Genomic DNA, 19,743 nt, shown 5'->3' with positions numbered 1-19,743 from the left:
TCAACCAATCAATCGTTTTATTTATGGCCTTTAAGCCAACGGAGACCCTAGACAAAAAGCTGCCAGTGGCAGCTTGACGAGGTCTGGGGCCCGTCTCAAATTTGTTAGCAGGACATCCATTCAGAACACAAAAGGATATTACATGCAATGATACGCTGAGTAATCACTTCATGCTTTCAACTTCTAACAGCATTATACAAAAAGAAAAAAAATTATTCGCAGAACTTGTGACAGATTTAGAACATATACAGCTACATATAGAAGAAAATTACGCAAAACAACACAAGGCGCACCAACGCATAACTTCTAACAGCACTGTACAAAATGCAAAATTTATACAAAGGTATGGGTATGCTCAAGGAATTTCACGGAACAATTCACAAGAAATGCATAAGTAATGATTTCCTTCCCATTTGATATATATCAGTATTATTATTAAGAAGATGATTAAGTAATAAAGGTAGACGATATGTAATTGACTGGTAAGTATAGTTAGTACGAGCTCGTGGTACTATCCATTTTTCAAAAAGACGGGTGTTGAAACTACGAGGATGTTCGGAGAGCTCTGACATCTTGCATAAAAGTGAAGCATGCTCAGGAGATGAAAAACGAAAGCTGGGCAGTAATCTATAGTCATACATGTATCAAGATTAATTATTTTATATTTGGCAAACAAAGGTTTGGTGTGAGCGAGATAGTGCTCATTGGCAATACAACGAAGCATCTTTCCTTGAAGTAAAGCAAGTTTTTCTATGTTTGTTTGTGTAGTTGTGCCCCAAACAAGATGGCAATAATTAATGTAAGACTGAAATAGTGAATAGTAGATTTGTGATTTCACGTTAACTGGGAAAATATTGCGGCAGTGTGACATAACTCCAACCACCCTAGACAGCTTCGTAACAAGATAATTGACATTATCATTCCACAAAAGGTGTTCGGAAAAAAATTATTCTAAGCGTTTTATGTTGTTTCACTAACTCGATTTGTACGCTGCCTATTGTAATATTATTATTAATTGGCAGAGCCCTGCTCTTTGGTCGAAAAACTATAGCTTTCGTTTTCTGAACGTTAATGTTAAGGCCATTGTCGTTGGACCATATAAGGAACTGGCTAAGAACATCATTTGCGTCTACGATTACTTTTTCAACACTCGTTTCGGCAAGAAATAGGCTGGTATCATCAGCGTATATTATGTATTTTATTTGTTTGTTTATATTTACAATATCATTAATATACACATTAAATAACATTGGCCCAAGTATACTACCCTGGGGAACCCCACATCGTATGTTAAGAAAAGGCGATGTATGACCATCGATCACAACACATTGCTTACGGTGCTCCAAATAGGAATGTAAAAGGGACAGAGTTACACCACGTATTCCATAACAGTATAGTTTATCAAGTAGTATTTTATGGTTTATGAAATCAAACGCCTTACTAAAATCTATAAATATACCAAGGGGAAACAGGCGATTTTCTATATTTTTCAAAATAATTTCTTTTTGTTGAAGCAATGCAGACTCAGTGGACTTTCCTTTGCGAAAACCATATTGAAAATCCGAAATCACAGAATGTTTAGCAAAGAAAGAATCGAGGCGTTTTAAAATAATTGTTTCAAGCCCTTTGGAAAATATAGGAAGTATAGAGATAGGCCTATAGTTTGTCGGTAGATTTTTATCTCCTCCTTTAAATATGACTGATAATTTAGCTAATTTCATTCTACTAGGAAACGTCCCCTGTGACAAGGCAAGGTTAAAAATATGCACCAGGCAAGAGGCGATGATATCTATAACAAATTTTACGGGTCTAGCTTGTAAATCATCTGTGTCGCAACTTCTACTATTGCTAAGACCCGTAAATATAGAACATACTTCGTGTTCATCAGTCGGTTCTAAAAAAAATTGTTTTGTGTACTATATCTTGTATAAAACTGAAGGCATTAGCATTACTTGGCGGTGGGCTTAAGTTTACGAATACTTTATTGAAGTTTTCTGCTAGTGATGCCCCAGAAACGTTTTTCCCATCAACAGAAAGTTCACCAAGTTTACGCGGTCTACTACGGTGTAACACCTCATTTATGGATTTCCAAACTAATTCTGGTCGTTTTTTGCAATTTCGGTTAAAAAGCTGTGTATGGTACTCCAGTTTAGCTTTCCGCAATTCAGATGTCAGGCGGTTACGAAATTGCTTGAAAATTATCAGTTTATCGGGATCTCTTGACGTTAAAAAAGACTTATATAAACGATTCTTCTTTTTTAACATTTTCAGGTGCAGAGGAGTGATCCAGGGCTTCTGAATATTTTTAGAGACTGTCTTTGTTAATAAGGAAAAATTCGAGCTATAGACATTGCTAAAGATGCTAATAAATGTGTTATACGCCTCATCTGCACATGTTTCAGAATAAACTGGGCCCCAATCAGTGCGCAAAATTTGAACCCTGAAAATTTTCAAATTACGCTCGGATATGTTTTGAAAAACATATGATACTTTATTTGATTTCACTATGGAAGCGCCAACCCCACAGGATATAAATATAGGAATGTGATCGCTAATATCACTAATTATTGTACCAGCGTCATGGACGTCTGTGCTAATATTGGTAACGAAAAGGTCAAGGGCACTGGAGCAGGAAATATTTATTCTAGTGGGAGTCTGGATCACATTCATGAAGCCATTTGAACTGATGATGTTATCTAATTGAGATGATACAGTCGAGTGTAACAGTGTGTTCACATTGAAATCTCCACCAAGAAAAAGGGTTAATTTATTTAAAGATATAAATTCAAGATACCTATCTAGAAACGAACTAAACTTATCAAAACACGCCGATGGCGGTCTATATACTACTGAGAAAACTAAGTTGTTACTTCGTACAGTTAGTATTTCAAAATCATCTGTCATTTCAGTATACCTTTCTAGAAGTTCACACCTAATGTCCTTCACCAGTACACGTTCCCAACCCATGTATGTGTTCGATGCCCGCGACTAAAATATACCCAACTTCTCCAAAAACACGCAATCAACCACAAAAAAAAAAAAAAAAAAAAAAAAAATTTGCTTTGTTTTATTTTACGACTGCCCTATAGACTTCGAGATTCTATATTATTGCGCCGACTGAAAGTTTCGAGGTCATTAGTTTTACCGTCATACGCTCGCTCGATATATTTTTTAACGGTCTCCCAATAGACCTATAGAGAAATTGTCCGAGAATCGAGGGGGATGCTGGGAATGTAGGTATACGCGCCGCACGCGCTCGCCTTCCCCGTATAAAAGATTCCAAGTAAATAACCAAAAAATAAGGTTTTTACGAACCCGAGAGCAAGATGCCCTTTTGCCATTGCTTTTGTTTTAGAACAGTTACTGCTGCAGGCACCAGCTCGTGCGGTGGGTATACCTACATTACCAGCATTCTCCTTGATTCTTGGATAATTCAGCGATAGGGCTATTGGTATTGAGAGCCCCCTATCATCCTATATATGGCTATTTTTACACAACCCAGTTTCCTCTTCATTTCGCAAATTTTCTTCCTGCTCTTATTTTGACTCCCCCGGGAGGTTGAGCAACAAGGTTGCCGTGTCGGGACTCGGATTTGTTTCTATATTGACACAACTATAGTTGTGTCAACACACCTCCCCATTATGGCCATTATAGTACACCCTACAGTGTGTATTATATTGGGGAGGTAGTACACATTATAGTGCACCCTATAGGGTGTACTGTAATAGGGGGTGTGGAGTGCCGTCCGGCGCCCGTGAGTGTGTCGGAATATGCGAGCACACCGGTGAGGGCGCTGTGGGGCAGAGCTCGGCATTCCGAAGAATGACAGATGCCTATAGTCAACTTTCCGTGGGAGAGGGTAGGGGGGCCCGCTCAGGATGGTGACGACCGATGACGGTGTTCGCCCGATGGTAGTCCCCCGGGAAGTCGAATAAGAGAAAAAAAACTAAAAGTCGTTCGATCCTGCTGGACACACCGCGACGTTGGTTGGTTTACGATGGCCAGTGTGGCCACGTTTATTTCAAAACAAAACGACAACAAGTCAACAGTAATTTACATTACAAAACTCCCAAAAATTAAAACCCATACTTTAGTCCCGCAGTCTCAAGAGCCGAATCTGCCTGATCTCAAAAGCCGAATCCCCGAGAATCCTCTCGCCAGCCCTTTTCTAGACTCGTAGAGGCCTCCTTTCCCTCCAAAGACGGACCCATCACTTCAAATTCCACCACTCACACGTGGTGCACTGTCATCCAATGGTCGGCGAGCTGTCATCCTGGCGCTTCAACCGCCAAAACCTAAATTCTTTGTAGAGTTGTTCTCTGCAATTTTCCCAGTCTGACTGGTGCCAACCGCTAAGTTATTGCATCGGCCAAAAAAGTGACAATTTTACGCTAAGCGGCAAAACCCTCTATATGCAAGCAAATTCGGCTAAAAGCCACAACCAGCTGCAAGAAGGAAAACCGCTCCCACTTCCCGGCCGCTCTGCCCACGCAAATGCTGCCTCCAAAACGCCGACACTCACAAAAAAAGCTAAAAAAATGATGCCGACGCAACTGTAGAAAGGTAGACTTTTCTAAAACAAATCTTACTTATTTCTAACAAAATCCTGCGTTACTTAACACCTATAGCATGCTTGCAGCAGATATTCTCCATTCGGCGTGAAAACGGTCGTATTCTTTGTCTGTTTTTCTCAGCTGTGTTGTGAGAAACAATAAGTTCCATCCTATCTCACATCCCTCTGCAAAAGCGTGGCTTGCGCGAGGGGCAAAAGCTTATATTCAAAGCGCAAATGCCGTTTGGTAGCGTTCAATTACTTACATAATCTCGCTTCATTAATTTATTTTTGTTTTGCTCTTTTAGACGAATAAGTGTCTACCCCACTTTATATACCACGATTAAGAAAGCGAAGATTGAGTATGATGTCATATGCGATGCTTTTCTCTCCACTTCAGTTTAAAATTTGTTTTAAAAATTATTTCCAGAGTTGTACATTTCCCGGACCTTGAATACCTAGTTTTTGTTCTGGTGTCAATAAATATTTTTATGTAGCATAGAATAATAAAACCGAGTTTTTCTAGACTTCTGGATTTTCAGGCAAGGCTGACAGACCAGGAAATGTCTGAATTGATTTCATCTAGTGAACATGCTTTATATAAAAATAAACACCAAGACTGGCAAGATGAATGGAGCATCCTCGACCGCTCTCTTTATTGAAAAGCAATCCCACTTAGGAAAATTTATTTTCTGTGACATGTCAAACAGTCCAGACATTCTTTGAGACTTCTTTTTTTTTCCTGCATCAGTTTGTTTACGTTAGAAAGAAATGCAATCGCGTGAAGGGCAGTAGTATTTTCCCTTGGAATCAAATGATCCCACTCCGAGAACAGAGAGGTGTCGCTCGGCGTCCGAAACAAGGGGTGTTTCTCTTTGCATGTGTTGTGACGTACGTTGCACTCCAGAAAACACAGCACCACTCTGTCTTTTCTTTCGCAGTATTTATCGCTGCGAGTCCCTTGTCCCTTCGAAAGAGCTAGCCCAGCAACATAATATTCTATCTCGTCACACACAACGCAAAAAAAAGAAAAAATAGTCACACCAACACGACTCAAGCCAGCCTGGCTAAACGTTGGCCGACCGGCTTCCTGGCCCCGTGTAGAGTTCCTGTGTATAGCTACCTACGGTAGCAGAGTTGCGCACTGAGCCTCGTCGGGTGGCCGTAGCGCCGGCTTTCCTGCACGCCCTGGATGCTTTGCTCGTCACGTGACTAAATTTGGCGAATAGCGGCGCTGGGCGCGCCGCCGCGCATGGAAAACAGGAGAGGAGGAGAAGGAGGGCGAAAGCAGGGTAACATACGCCGGGGCGCGAGCAACGTCGGCGGAGCGACCGTAAAGGGGGCTTTCTTGCACGGCACCGGATGCTTTGCTCCTCACGTGATGGATCTGGGCGAATAGCGGCGTGGCGGCGCGGGGAAAACAAATCCGCAACTCTGCTCCCCCTTCGGGGGAGCATATCGAGGAACTCTATCCCCGTTTGACTGGGCACCATGACAGAACAGCACACGACAAAACAGCACGCGACAAAACAGCACGGTCAAAACAGCACGCGTCAAAACAGCATAGCGTCAAAACAGCGCGGCGACAAAACAGCGCGCGTCAAAATAGCACGCGACAAAACAGCACAGCGTCAAAACGGCATAGCGACTTAAGAGCACGTGCCAAAACAGCGTGGCGTCAGAAGAGCACAGCGTCAAAACAGCACAGTGACAAAACAGCACAACGTCAAAAGGGCACAGCGACAGGAGGGAACGGCGTCAAAACAGCACCGCGACAAAACAGCACTACGTCAAAACAGGACATTGACAACATAGCTAGAGTTTGGCATTTTCGGTTTTATTATTTTTATATTCGGCGTACCTTTTTATTCCAAACAAACAGGGGGCTTTTTACGCTTAGGTATTAATTACGAGACGACGAGTACTATGGGACCTTACCGAACCGCCGCAAACCAGACGGTTCATAACTTGAACTTATGGATTTCTTTTTCCCAATAACTTATGGATTTCTTTTTCTCAATAACCAGACAACGCGGCCAACATCGACGCGAAGATATATCTTTAACTACCCAATCTCTTCAAGTAAGCCCCCATCTTTTAAAACCTAGCGCCAAAAAAATGAAAGGGTCAAGAAGGTTCGAAATTATTTGCGCAGAGAGAGGTGAAGAGCGCGCTAAAAGTTTCTACAAGCGTGCTGTTTTGTCGCTGTGCTGTTTTGACGCTGTGCTGTTTTGTCGCGTGCTATTTTGACGCGTGCTGTTTTGTCGCCGTGCTGTTTTGACGCTGTGTTGTTTTGACCGTGCTGTATTGTCGCGTGCTATTTTGTCGTGTGCTGTTCTGTCGCGTTCCCGTGTGACTGGCAGCACCACCCCTGGCCCCTACGGCAGAATCGGGCCGCACGACTCCCAGCTTCTATGGAGAGGCCGACCCGGTCGGCATACCTCCCAGTTCTAGTACGCACTAACACAACATAGACGTAAACTTGTAATGGTGTTCCAACAATGAAAAGCAGCTAAAAGACGTCTGGGCTCGGCAGCACTAGCCAAAAGAACTAACAGTAACAATAATATTATTACCACCCCTGGCCCCTACGGCAGAATCGGGCCGCACGACTCCCAGCTTCTATGGAGAGGCCGACCCGGTCGGCATACCTCCCAGTTCTAGTACGCACTAACACAACATAGACGTAAACTTGTAATGGTGTTCCAACAATGAAAAGCAGCTAAAAGACGTCTGGGCTCGGCAGCACTAGCCAAAAGAACTAACAGTAACAATAATATTATTACTTTTTATTAACTCAGCAGGTACGCGGTCGCACAAAACGACAACAATCTGTACCATAGATGCCCACGATGCCGCATAGCCAACCGGCAACGGCCAGGTGTTGCCAGCAGGGTGAGAGCGCACGGTTATACCCTGCCTCATTGTAACTTGGCAAAGGATAAACGATAAGCCCCACATTGCGTGCCGGAGGCTTCGAAATGCGCGACTTATACGAGCGCAACGCATACATATTGGAGCACGACGCAGCGAAAAGCCTGATACTTCTCCGGAGCTGAGGCGCGCTCCGGTGATAGGCAGTCACGTTCCGATTGGCCCGCCAGGGCCGTAGCCTCCGCTCTACTGGCACGTTTCGCGATCACGGCTTCCTGGGATACCCAGTATTTCTTGCTTCAGACACTAGGCTAAGCGGCGCCACCAGAGTAAAGGCTCACGTTTGAACAATGCAGCCGCCACTCCCAGGGGTACCCAATGTTTCTTGTTTCAGTCACTAGATGGTGCCAAACCAAACAGCATTGCAGGTTGCCCATAGATGGTCAGTGTCGTGTTAAAAATTCAATAGATGCGCCGTTTCCAGAGCGAGCTTTCTGCATTCAACAACCATAGCATCCCCTATACTCACAAAGCCTGGCAACGCGACGACGGAGCCATAGAGTGCCCAGTCGCAGATTTGGAGCGGGAGGATGTGGTAGCCCAGAGCTTCACAGAGCGATTTCTCAGGGAACCTGGACGTCAGCGCACACCTTTTGCAGCGGCGAGGACCCGAAACACACTTCTTCGCTCGGGAGAAGTGGGCTTCGGCGCCTCGCCACAGCGGGGCGCCAGTCATGTGGCTCTCGTCTTATCCGTAAAGTGCCTTCATACACACGCGCTTTGGCTAGGGGGGGGGGGGGGGGGAGGGGGGCATCTCAACCATTTTTTCGGCCAATCGTTTTTTTATGCATTTTAAAGGGCGCGCAGCCCGGTGTCACTCTGCTCGAGCGCGTAACTTTGGCTAAAGCACATACGCCATTTTACCGACCAAATCACGCACCCAGTGCGCGAGAGCGTCACATGCTGGCACATTCAGTGCAACAATGGCTGTCTTCACCCTGAGACAGACAGACGTGTAGGCACCCTACTCATCCGTTGTCTGCCGCTCCACCTTTTCCATTTCGGTGGCCTCTTCTTGTAGCAATCTGCCAGGCTTTGTCATCATATAGGAGGCTACGCAACAGCCCTTCGCTGCACGCGCAGTCAAAGCCTATACTCCGTTTCACCTTATGTTGTACCGCAGCGAAGGCTAAAAGCGCGAGCTCATAGCGTTGGCAGCTGCCCTTGGTGCACGAGAGCTTGTGCCGCCGAGACGTGCCCCCTAGAGCAAGGAGCTCGCGCTTGTACCCTTCCCTGTGGTATATCATAAGGTAAAACATAGTATAGTGGAAGGCAACGAGCGCGTCCTAGATGCAGAGCTTTTACTGAATCCCTGTTTATCAGAACTCCAGCTCGTCGCTTGCCCTCTCGCGGACAAACTAAGAACCAGACAAGGAAGGACGGCAGCTAAGAGGGTTGCAGAAACTACCGGCCTTGGTGCTGCTGTCCTGGGAGCAGTGTTCGTGCATCGTGCAGTTTTCACAGTAAAAGCGAGTGCGATCTACGAAAATAGGAGTTGCTGTGGTCCAGAGACCGGGATATTTTATTTCATACGAATCTTTACGTAGATCGCATACGCTGCAGATTTCGGGTCCTGCGGTCGCCAGCGCAATATGTGTCCAACGTGACGGCAAAAGCTCCCGCTAGTAGTGCCCAAGCTCTTGTTTACGATCTACGAAAATGTTATTCTTTCCAGAAAATAGGAGGGGACTGCTCGCTCAAGGATGTATCGAGCGATAGACATCTGGGATAGGTTCGCATGTTATGATGCGCTGAAAGTTAGAGGGTTAGAAAGTGAATGTCATCTCTTCGTCGTTCTTCCGTCGTTTTTGAAGTGTTTTGCTGTGGTGGCGGATGCTCTTGTTGCAATGACATCATCGTCGATTATATTTGCTGCTTTTCTTGATGTGCAGCTCAAATAAACAAGGTATGGATTACCCTCACGCAATGTGGTACGTATACGGTTTATTTTTCTACAGTATCCCTTTAACCCCGAGGTGACGGTGGTGCAAACGTCAACACAGATTGAGCTAGAACATGTCTCGCTAGCTATACTAGTTACGTTATACCGGACCAGCACTTCCTTTGCCGATACATTACATCAATATTGATACCGAAAAGTTGTCGGAAATGTAATACAATGGTGATGCCGCGCGTGCGTGATATTTTAACACTCGATTAGCTTTCAGGAGCACTGGCAGCTTCAAAACCGCTCGAGCAAACTGCGAAAATACAACAAAAAAACCGGCAATCAGAATGTCAGTTCGATGCCTGCTCGGTCGTCCTCGCGATTAATTTTTGTTTGCTCTGCCTAAGGCAGGCTAGAATAAACGAAAACTCGCCGCGGGAGCCACGCTGTCCCAGATTCTCGCTGTTTGGTCAGTTGGCGAGCTTCCGAAGCTAAGATCAAGACCGACTTGATCGTGGTCAGTTCCGTGGGCCGTGACACCACTGTTGTGGCGCTGCTTGAGTTTATTTTGACGAGAAGTACAACGAAAAGGTTAAGTCATAAGTAACCCTAAATCTCATTCAAAATAGCGAATTAAACGTGATTTGTGAACGATATACCTCAACCTCCATGCTAGCAGCAAAGCGCAGAAGCGGTCACGTGATACTTGATCCTATGTCACGACGAGGAGCCGTCAGGTGGCACCACTACATGCTCTTGGGGCTAACAGCCATGGGTATTCCTCAGGCGTCATACATCGATTTCACCTCTTAGCCAAAAGGAAAGTGCATAATAAGATGCGTGGAGGTTTGTGCGTCTTGTTGTTATCTTCTCGCGGAGAGGGAGCATCTATAAATAGGAAAAGACTAGCCGTCTTTTTTATTTTATTTGGTACTTTGAGCACGCATTTTTGTCGTTGTTTCCTTTCTGTTTTGAGATCATTTTGACGCCATGTAATTAATGAAGTGCTCATTTTATTTTAGTATTTTTTTGTGACAAGCGTTAAACATCAATTCAGCTTTAAAACAACTTTTGTAAAAGAACCGTTCGTTACAGCCCAAATTTACTACCGGTTGATCGTTGCACTCGTGCGCAACGATTGTTAAGGCGCGTTCGCGCTGGCGAGTAGCGACATTCGCGAGATCGACAAGCGACATTCGACAAGCGACCACCCACGTTCACACTGCGGGGGATCAGGTAGTCGCCATCGGCGAGTCGCTTCTCGAATGCCGTTGTCAATTTAGCGTACCCCGCCACAGCTCAGGCTCGCGTTTTTCTACTTTTACACTTTTGTTGTTTCGCAGCTACACATGCCGTTGCCATATAAAAAAAGACTCGTTATGTCGACCTGGGTCTTTCGGGACCGTAAAAAAAACCACAGTCACTACATCGACGTGCACTCGCTCGAGCTACCGCGTCGCAGTACCTTCCTGTCAAGAAGTGGCTCGGACTTGCTTCCAGACCAAGCTTTTTTCGGGCACTCGTTCAAATAGGGATGCTAGTTTATGAAGCAATAGGTATTCTTTAATGGCGCAGACCAGAGCCGCGCCACAGAGACATCCGTGGCTCTGTATCCACGGTCGCTACCGCGAAACGAGGCGTTGAATGGACACGTTCGTTGCTTATCCCAAAGAAGAGCGGCGTGCCGGATGTAAAAAAAAACGTCAGGTGCACTCACGTCATTTCTGAGGCGCCGCTCATTGGTTAAGCCGCCAGGAGACTCGGCGACAAGTCGCGAAATTCGGTCTGGAAGCTACTACTCCAAATATGTCGCTTTCGCGACTTGCGATTGTCGCTTTTGCAGGCAAAAATTTTTGCGCGACCGCTGCGACTTGCTGGTGTGAATGCGCCTTTCCTCCAGTAAAGTTTCCCGGCGAGCAATGTCTTTACGATTGGGCTTGGCGGCTCTGGCAAGGAAACGATGACCAATTCACTTTTATTCTCCACTCATGCTAGTGGAAACCAAATTTAAATTTGTACTGAAGATAATTACCTTCGCTATAAACGCTTGCAAGCATGGCGTCAAGACTGGTGGCCCATGTGTGCAAGCACAACATTGTGCACGTGAAGATAGCTTTGGAATTTTCGGATGTGTAGTTACGGAATTTTGACATCGACCTATAGACGCTTTACACACGTGCCAGAATACAGCCGCCATTGCTGACCTTCTCTTGTTTTACCGAGATACCGAGCCACTGAAATTGGTGTGAACGAGCCTCCACAAACGCCAATGCTGTGGAGAAAGACAGAATAAAATCTAAGAGGGCAATAACCTGGCCTGCTGTGGTAATAATGAAGTGAAGTAAACGTAATAAGGGCAAACAAAAACTGAAGGACAGTTATGGCGGTGCTCATGCACAGCTGCTGCAAAGCGTCTATAGGGGGTATTCACTGGACGCCATATTGTAGGGCGATGTTGAGAGTGCATGCTCAGAACGAGCTCACATTAATAGCCTGCTATAGGACCGGCAATCTTGATGGTGCGGAATGCACGTTCAAAAGAACTGCGGAAGCTCGCCGTCAGCACGCGCTCAGCAGCCGCGCATACAGACATGGCCGCTAGTGGTTACTCCCTATTGATGTTTGAGGTTGTTTTATTGTTGTATGAGGATGTCTGTGTGTGCACACGCCCGTGAGCGAAGCGGACGGACTTTAAACGAACTTTAAACGGTCAAAAGTAGTTTGAGCTTCGAGCTCAGATGTTTCGGTTGCGCCCTCGTTTGGTTACCTTTCGTGATGTCATTACCTTGCGAACAACAAGTTCAATGGTGTTTGTAATGAGCAGGTGGAAGCCTGAAATCATAGCGCTCTCAAAGCAACATTGCCAACACCGTCAAAATTGAAGTTCTTCCATTCCTCTTATTTCTGTCGAATAGACATCCTTTGCTGACGTCATAGTCAGCATTCGGCCAATCGTGGAAGGCCGACCACAGCGACGCTTTCGATAGCGCACGTCGCCAATAAAGGAGTTCCTCTACGCACTTGTCAAAGGGGAGTGAAGGAGGAACACGGTGCCAACCCTCGGATGTTGACTTACGTTAGTGGCTGCTGTCCTTCAGTTGATATTTTTTCTGCACGTGTATGCTTGTCTTATGCAAATTTTTGCAGCGATAGCTGTTACAGGATCTCCCCCCCCCCCCCCCCCCCCCGTCCAAGTTGAAATAATGCTTATGTAGGGCGTCCGTCGTCGATATCGTCAGCTGATAATGCCATATCATAACGCCCCTACGTAAGGTGCGATAAACATTACTGCAGGAACCATGAGGAGACATTTGGTCCGATAAGGTGTTCATGCATTTATAGCTGTGTCTGTAGAAGGTATATTCACACGGGACTGGTAATTTTTTTTTTTTTTTTTTAGAATTCATGTCTGCTTAACTTCATCGTCGGCCGATATAATCCGCAGTGCCAGACCAGATCACGCGATTCGTGACTAAAAATATTCTGAACGTTTTGCGGAGTATATGATGGGCCGATCCTGACAACAAACCGAACAACGGTAGGTTTTATGTTTACGATAACTGAGGCCTCACTGTTCCACGTGCATCAGCGCGTAACTTTGATGAGAGTTACGCATTGATGCACAGTCCATGTTTGAGTTCTTAGTGATTCGGTTACTAAAATAATCCGAGTAGTACTTTTGTGCTACATCTTTGGCACTACTTACCAGAGATGTTGCAACAATGCTGCGAATTATGGCCATAATGTCAATGGAAGAGCCGTACTTAAATAAAAACGTTATATTCATTCCAAGAATCCCACTCTGCAGTCTGTGGCAAAGCACCATGAGATCGGATGGTCAGCCATGAAGCCATTGACCAAGAAGCTGGTGCCGTTTTACCAAATTCACGATCGATTGTCTGTTAAAAAAATGTCTGTAGGCAAGACAAAGTCGTTGTACCGGTGACGATCGCTATCCACAGAGTTGGTTGCTTTTGCACGTGAGGTAAATCCTTTGTTATAATAAACACGAAACAAAAACTTCTAAAAAATATCTGATGACTACGGATGGGCAGACCAAGCCGAACATGCAGTAATAAATTGCCATATGTGACAAACAGATGATAGGTAAAACAAAGCTGACGATGGGCATCGTTGGCCAACTGAACTTGGCAAACATATGCCCAGTTTGTCATAATTCTTGAAGATTACCCCTGAAAGGGGCCGGAAGTTTTTTGGCAAACACAGTTACATCACAAGCAGGAATAGAAACCTTTCTTCTGCATTCAGTGAAAGGGCTGTTCGGAAGAACCTATCGAATTTAAGTCACAGCAGTTCCAGAGCTTCCTGAAAAAAAAATAAAAAAGGCCATTAGGTACTGCTTTACATCGGCATGTATTAACGACAGGCTAACGTTTGAACTGTACACTGAAAGATTCATTTAAATGTTTGGACTGCAAGGATGCTCGATGAAAGAAGCCATCGTGCACTACTCAGAATATTCATGTTTGCACTAAACCACTGGAGTATACTTCGCTGAAATGCTCAATGGGGGAGAGCCCAGAATCGTCGTGCTGTCAAAACTTTAGTCATGCTGTCATTTGCCCACCATAAAAAAAAATGCTTCCAGCAGCATGCCACGCAAATGGAACTGCTGCGTGCTCGTCAGCTCGGGCTCAAAAATGCAGACCTCAACCAAGGCATAGATGGAAACAAATAGAAAGAGCCAAGGGCTCCGAAGGTCAGGTAGGGCGACTACGCGATGGTTCTTAGCCCACAAGCCTCGGCTAATTGGCTGACATCGGCGAGAGACGGCCAGCTTCCAGCCGTTGAATGTTGGAAAATAGATAGGTGTAATTCTCAATTTGGAAGGAGGCGAGGTTGTAACACATCGATATTGACGGCCGTTCCTGATGAGTGCCTTGCTGAAAAAATCAGCAACCGCATATCTTGCTACCCATCTGGATGCATAGTTTCTGTTGATCAGTATGTGGAGGAATGTATGGATGCTTTAATGACACGAGCTCACGCGCCAGAAATAGCCACACGAGATATATTCAATGTCTTTGCAGGGCCTTGGACGTGAAGCAGAAGCTCCCGCTGCTGAACCTATAAATTCAGGGTTCCTCAACCCTGCCCGTTTCAATCTGGGCAAGCATCGTACCGGAATGCTGTTAGGTATTACTACTGCCTGGTGCACCTTAGCCCTTAACTTAATCTGTGGCGACACTTAAAAAAGTGTCGTCACAGATCAAATTCAGGTCGGCCTTGATCCTTCTAAACGCAAACGTCATATTTTGTTTTTGGTATATTTCCATATACGTACTACTAAAAAGGCGTAACGTGCGGCGGCTGTCTGTCTATGCAAGATCGTAAACTCAACGATGAAGTTAACTCAGTTGGTCGCTGATTGGCTGCCCTTTTAGTCACGTGATGTGACGTTGCGATTGAGTTTTTTCCTATGGATTTCGACGGAGTTCGAGCGACGCTGGTGAAATAAAGTTCGCGGAGACGTCCAAATGTCGTCACGATTGAGTTTGGCGATGAAGATAACTTTGTAGCAGTCAGGCAGCCAAAGTTGCCAAAGTCAATGAAGATGCCGCTATCTTTATTGACTTTGGCAACTTTGGCTGCTCCCGGACGGGGCGAGCCAAAGCGAGCTTCCACGAACCATTACTACGTTTTCGATATGTTCGGTTTAAGGTTCGTCAAGGACGTAGTCGGGGAACACTGCCCGACACTCGCTGGCTCTGACAGTTGCCGCGGAAGCTTTGGCGGCTTCGCGAGAGGCCCCATGTCCTGACAGCCGAGCAGCAAGTGCTTTCAGCTTCTGTGTTATCGGTACATTTTGCTGCAACGAAAACGTCACCGTGCATCGGTGCGCTGTGAATCGCGTTCTGTTGGATTCAGAGGCTATAATCGATCACTCGGAGCTCGATTGGTGGGTGGACTTCGCGCAAAGAGAAGGCGGAATCGCGACAACCAAGTAGTCCAGCGATGCAAATTCAGGGGTGTGCCGGGTAAATGCTCTTACGTATCGACACGCTGTGTTTTAATTCAGCCTGAATAGAACATTTTCTCAAATCGCTTGCACGAGAGCTTTCGGTAGAAAACGGGCGTTTCATTCAATATGATGAGTGTGGTGCGAGATCGTCGCACGTGTTCAAGCCTACTCGTGATCGGATGTGTATTATAGATCCAAATGTTTCGGGTTTCAACATCGTGAAATTGTTAAGCTGTAGCATGATGTGTACTTTTTCACTTTACGTCTGCCATACCCAATTGATGCTGCACGTCTTTGCTGTGGAAGGCATGATTTTTGGTGTTGTGCAATGCAAGTAAAATACCTCCACATTTGTTTCTTGCATATATATATATATATATATATATATATATATGAACGAATATGTGCAGATGAATGAACCGTACTTAATCCAATGAATCAAAGAATCAAAGTTTCCAGGAACCCGCCGAAAGCCAAAAATTGGCGGAGCCAGGATTGGATTGGCTTTCGGCGGGTTCCTGGAAACTTTGATTCTTTGATTCATTGGATTAAGTACGGTTCATTCATCTGCACATATTCGTTCATATCCTCCTCGGAGACCACGTACGATTGTGTGAAGTGCCCGTGTTGTATATATATATATATATATATATACTTTTTTATTATTGCGTTGCAGGATTTTTAGGATATTATGAAACTACTAGCTCCAAGTAGAGGCTGAATTAGCATAAAACGCCTCTATCTATTCTTGATGTGCTTTTGAACAACTGAAAAGATTAAGATACATTCATGTCAAATACAGTCTCATTCTTGTGACAGTGACTAGCCCCTGAAGCCATGGTTGCACACAAATTCATTGCAACCCTAAGTGATGCTGTGCTGTCCCGAGGCCAAGCTCAACAAAAAGCATCGCTTAAAATTATATTGTAGAGCAGTGAATAGGATGCTCAAAAGCATGTTTCATTAATTGCAAAGCTACTGGGCACAGCAACATCATTTGAATTTCTTGACAATGCGGGCTTGTATAGCTCTATTTCGGGGCCTCCCCCCGAGGCCCAAGAGCCCTTCTCCCGAGGACAATGTGAGCTTTGACAAAAGAAGATAAGCTGTGCAGCACTGAAAATCTGAGAGGTGGCCGCCTCTGCACCCCAAGCATATGCTGCCTAGCAGGGTCGCCCTGCTCAAACTTGAGCAGGGCGACCCTGGTAGGCAACATATGCTTAGGGTGCAGAGCTCGTAACCTGGTAGGTTACTAGCTTTGTCCCTCAACGTGTCACAACTTCTGTCATAGTTTGCACTTGTCCAATACAGTAGACACAGGAAGTCCCTTTTGACTGCACTGTGGTCTACGTAGCAGACAGTCAAAGCGGAATTCAATTCTCTCGGGGTCCTTTATAGACACTATTATGGATGAAGAAGCAGTTTGATACAAGGACGTTTTTTTTTTTTGGTCTGAAACAATTTCATATGCATGAAAATAACTTACCCCAAGCCCATGACAGGCAAGTCTGGTTTTTTTAGAGAATGCTGGTACGTATCAGACAGAAAGAGATAGACATGACAAGTGCAATTTGTTTATTCCTATGGTACCTGGGGTGAAGAAACACCACACCAAGCATGTGCTGTCGGAGATTGTTTGGTATGGCATCTAAACTTAGAACTTCGCATGCTTGTAATAGGTTACTGCTTCTGGAAAATCTTACCAAAACGTTTTTGGCAAGCGTAATCTGGCAAAAATGCAAACCGCATAAGCGAGAGAACAAAAACGGGGGCGCCTCACAGTTGGCATCTAGTTTCCCATCGACCGCAATAACATTCTTGCTCTAACAGTATATTATTCTAGGCATAGAGAAAAAAAGGTGAAAAATGTGAAAAGGCCAACTGTGGTTACTGGTATCTGTACGATTGGAGTACAACCGCCGTACCACTGTTAATTGTGAAATTTCTTGTCCCTTGTATATAAAATGCACATTGACATCAGGAGTCGCGGAACAAGTCTCGGTAATTAAACACTTGCACCGAGAATTGCTGACCGAAAAATTGTATTCTATGTATGACAATTTTGTCGGGTCTGACCAAGGAACTGTTGCAAATCTTTTTTCAAGCTATAATGAAATGGCAGACGCATAATGGTGCCTAGGAAGCATGTTTTATCGTGGATGAAAATTGTGCAACCCCATGTGGTGCAGCACGAGAGTGGTCAGTGAAGATGACTGCTGGGCATGTGCGGCTGCTCGTCGCTCCACAGGCTGCAGACAAACTACTTGAAAAGGGCTAACGCTTATAAAAACATGCATGTTTAAACAGCATGCTAGAGAAATCGCATAGAACAAGATATTCCCGGTGGTGTGGTGAGAAGTAGTGCATACATACCACTGCTTTTGCCTTCTTTTATATCTTTCATACAGTACTGAAAATAGCACGAATGTGAGGCTCCGGAGGGGCATATAGTTTATGCGAGAAACTTCCTAACCAAGAAAGTGTTGAAACCAACACACTCATGCTGCGGGTTTTCCAGTACAGCATGCAACCAATGAGACAAGTAGACCTTAGCAATGTGCATCTAGCGTGATTTATTTTTGCAGTAAACAGGCCTGCTCTGTCAATCACATGAAAAAGATGAAGGATGAAAGAACAGAAAGGGACAAGCTGGTGGAAATGAGTCACTTCGAAACAAAACACAAGGTCAGAAAATGAAAAGGAGGGGAAACACAAGAGTGCTGCATTCACCTTCCTTTCTGCTATAACAGGCTGTCATAACTGATTTCCAGTGACAAGCTAACTGTTGGTCCCATCAATGCTTTTGGTGCTGCGGAAGTCCAGCTCTTCCACATTGCGTTGAGCGAGCAACAGAGGCTGCGAGCACGAGCTGCTCTGGATCTAACTGAGAGAAGCAAGGATGAAAAAAATTCGGTCTACGATAACTGATTAGTGCCATATGACGCGGGTTTTTTTTCCTCAGTTCTCTAAACAAAGCTTTCCAGCCATTTCGGACCTTTACGGCACTTCTGTAAAAATAGGGCATTCATGTTGCACTGTTGGGTGTGCAGTAGCATGTCCAATACAACAAGCTGCTCCTGAGTGGGCGAGAGGTCCTAAACAGTGCAGTTGGGTGTAGTTCAGGCCCTCACCATCCCGGGTGGCACTGTACCTGATGACTGGTGCACAGCTGACAGCATGCCACAGTTTTAGTAGCATGCATACATGGTTTGCAGCTGATGTCATGTCAGTATAAGAGACACGGCTTTTCGGCACTTTCAAGGTTTTCGTGGTAGTGGCCACCACTCGGTACATGTCACATGCGGTTAATGGCAGAGACTGCTCATAATGCCACGCACGGTTCCGAGCAAGTGCGCCCGTGGTCGAATTTTTATCGTGTTTAAATCCCATGCAAATGGCCGGGGTACGATGCCTGGCCGCACATGCACCTTTTTTATGTTTCTGTAAATGCCGCGTTCTGGAAAATGCAAGAACCCTGTTGGCTTTTTCGAAGTTTGGATATTCTATGTGCCGATCCTTCTACGCCAACTGTTCCAGAAGCCCACGCGTATACATAAAGAGCTCCGTGTGGCGAGGCGGAGAGTGCCTTACGTTTGCGCGCGATCGTGCTACTCCGCCGACCTTCCATGCCTACGACGCTACCTCTTTGCGTTTTTGTTTTCGGCACAAGTTCGCCAAATGAAACGTTTAGCTTTTATTAGTTCATCACCTGATCGTCTGTCATCCGTGACATTTTGGTGGAGGTGCAGGGCATTAACAAAAAGGTACATGCGGAGCCAGACATCGAACTTCGGCCCTTTGCGCGGGAACCAAGCACGTGGGAGCCAAGCAAGATAACCATTCGTCCACGGGCGCACTTGCTTGGAGACGCGCGTGGCAATATGCGCTAGGGCGGGCACTTGGGCTAGGCCTAGGCAGAAGTTTAAGCCGGCTAATCATCATGACAGTTATCCTATGTTTGTCCAGTTCAGTATGCAGAAAACATTGCCCCGTGTGGCGGTAACCCTCTGCTACTTGCTCTCAAGCGGACTGTGACAGACTGTGAATGTGGAGGACGTTTGCACGCTGCCAGTTTTGCCGAGTTCGACAGGCAATGCCCAGCTAGGCGCGTCCTGCTCCCACAGCCCTTTGCACGAACTGTTTTTAGATGTGGACCTTCTTTATAAATAGCAGACGTCAAATTTGGTATTGTTAAACCAGTTTTGTCTTAGCATCATTCCCTTGTCAATTTCAGAGTGGTGGGTGTTGTGTTGCCGGGAATGCTTGGTGGAAGCAAGCCACTGTTCGAAAAACGGGACCGGAGACACAGTCTTTTTGGAAATGACACTTAGTTTGATCCATTCATTCTGCTCTCTTGTGTGATACAAAATCTCGAGTGACCATGTG

The 19,743-nt window shown here is 45.3% G+C and overlaps 1 pseudogene; it reads right to left on the bottom strand.

Moving 5' to 3' along the window:
* Positions 1 to 377: 377 nt before the first annotated feature.
* LOC120837906 lies at positions 378 to 874 on the bottom strand (annotated as a pseudogene).
* Positions 875 to 19,743: the final 18,869 nt, after the last annotated feature.

This window comes from Ixodes scapularis, unplaced genomic scaffold, assembly GCF_016920785.2.
Source record: "Ixodes scapularis isolate PalLabHiFi unplaced genomic scaffold, ASM1692078v2 PGA_scaffold8__174_contigs__length_109621045, whole genome shotgun sequence".
In the NCBI taxonomy this organism is placed as follows: Eukaryota; Metazoa; Arthropoda; class Arachnida; order Ixodida; family Ixodidae; genus Ixodes; species Ixodes scapularis.
The sequence above is the reverse complement of the archived record's forward strand: the minus strand, read 5'-3'. Positions and strand labels throughout refer to the sequence as shown.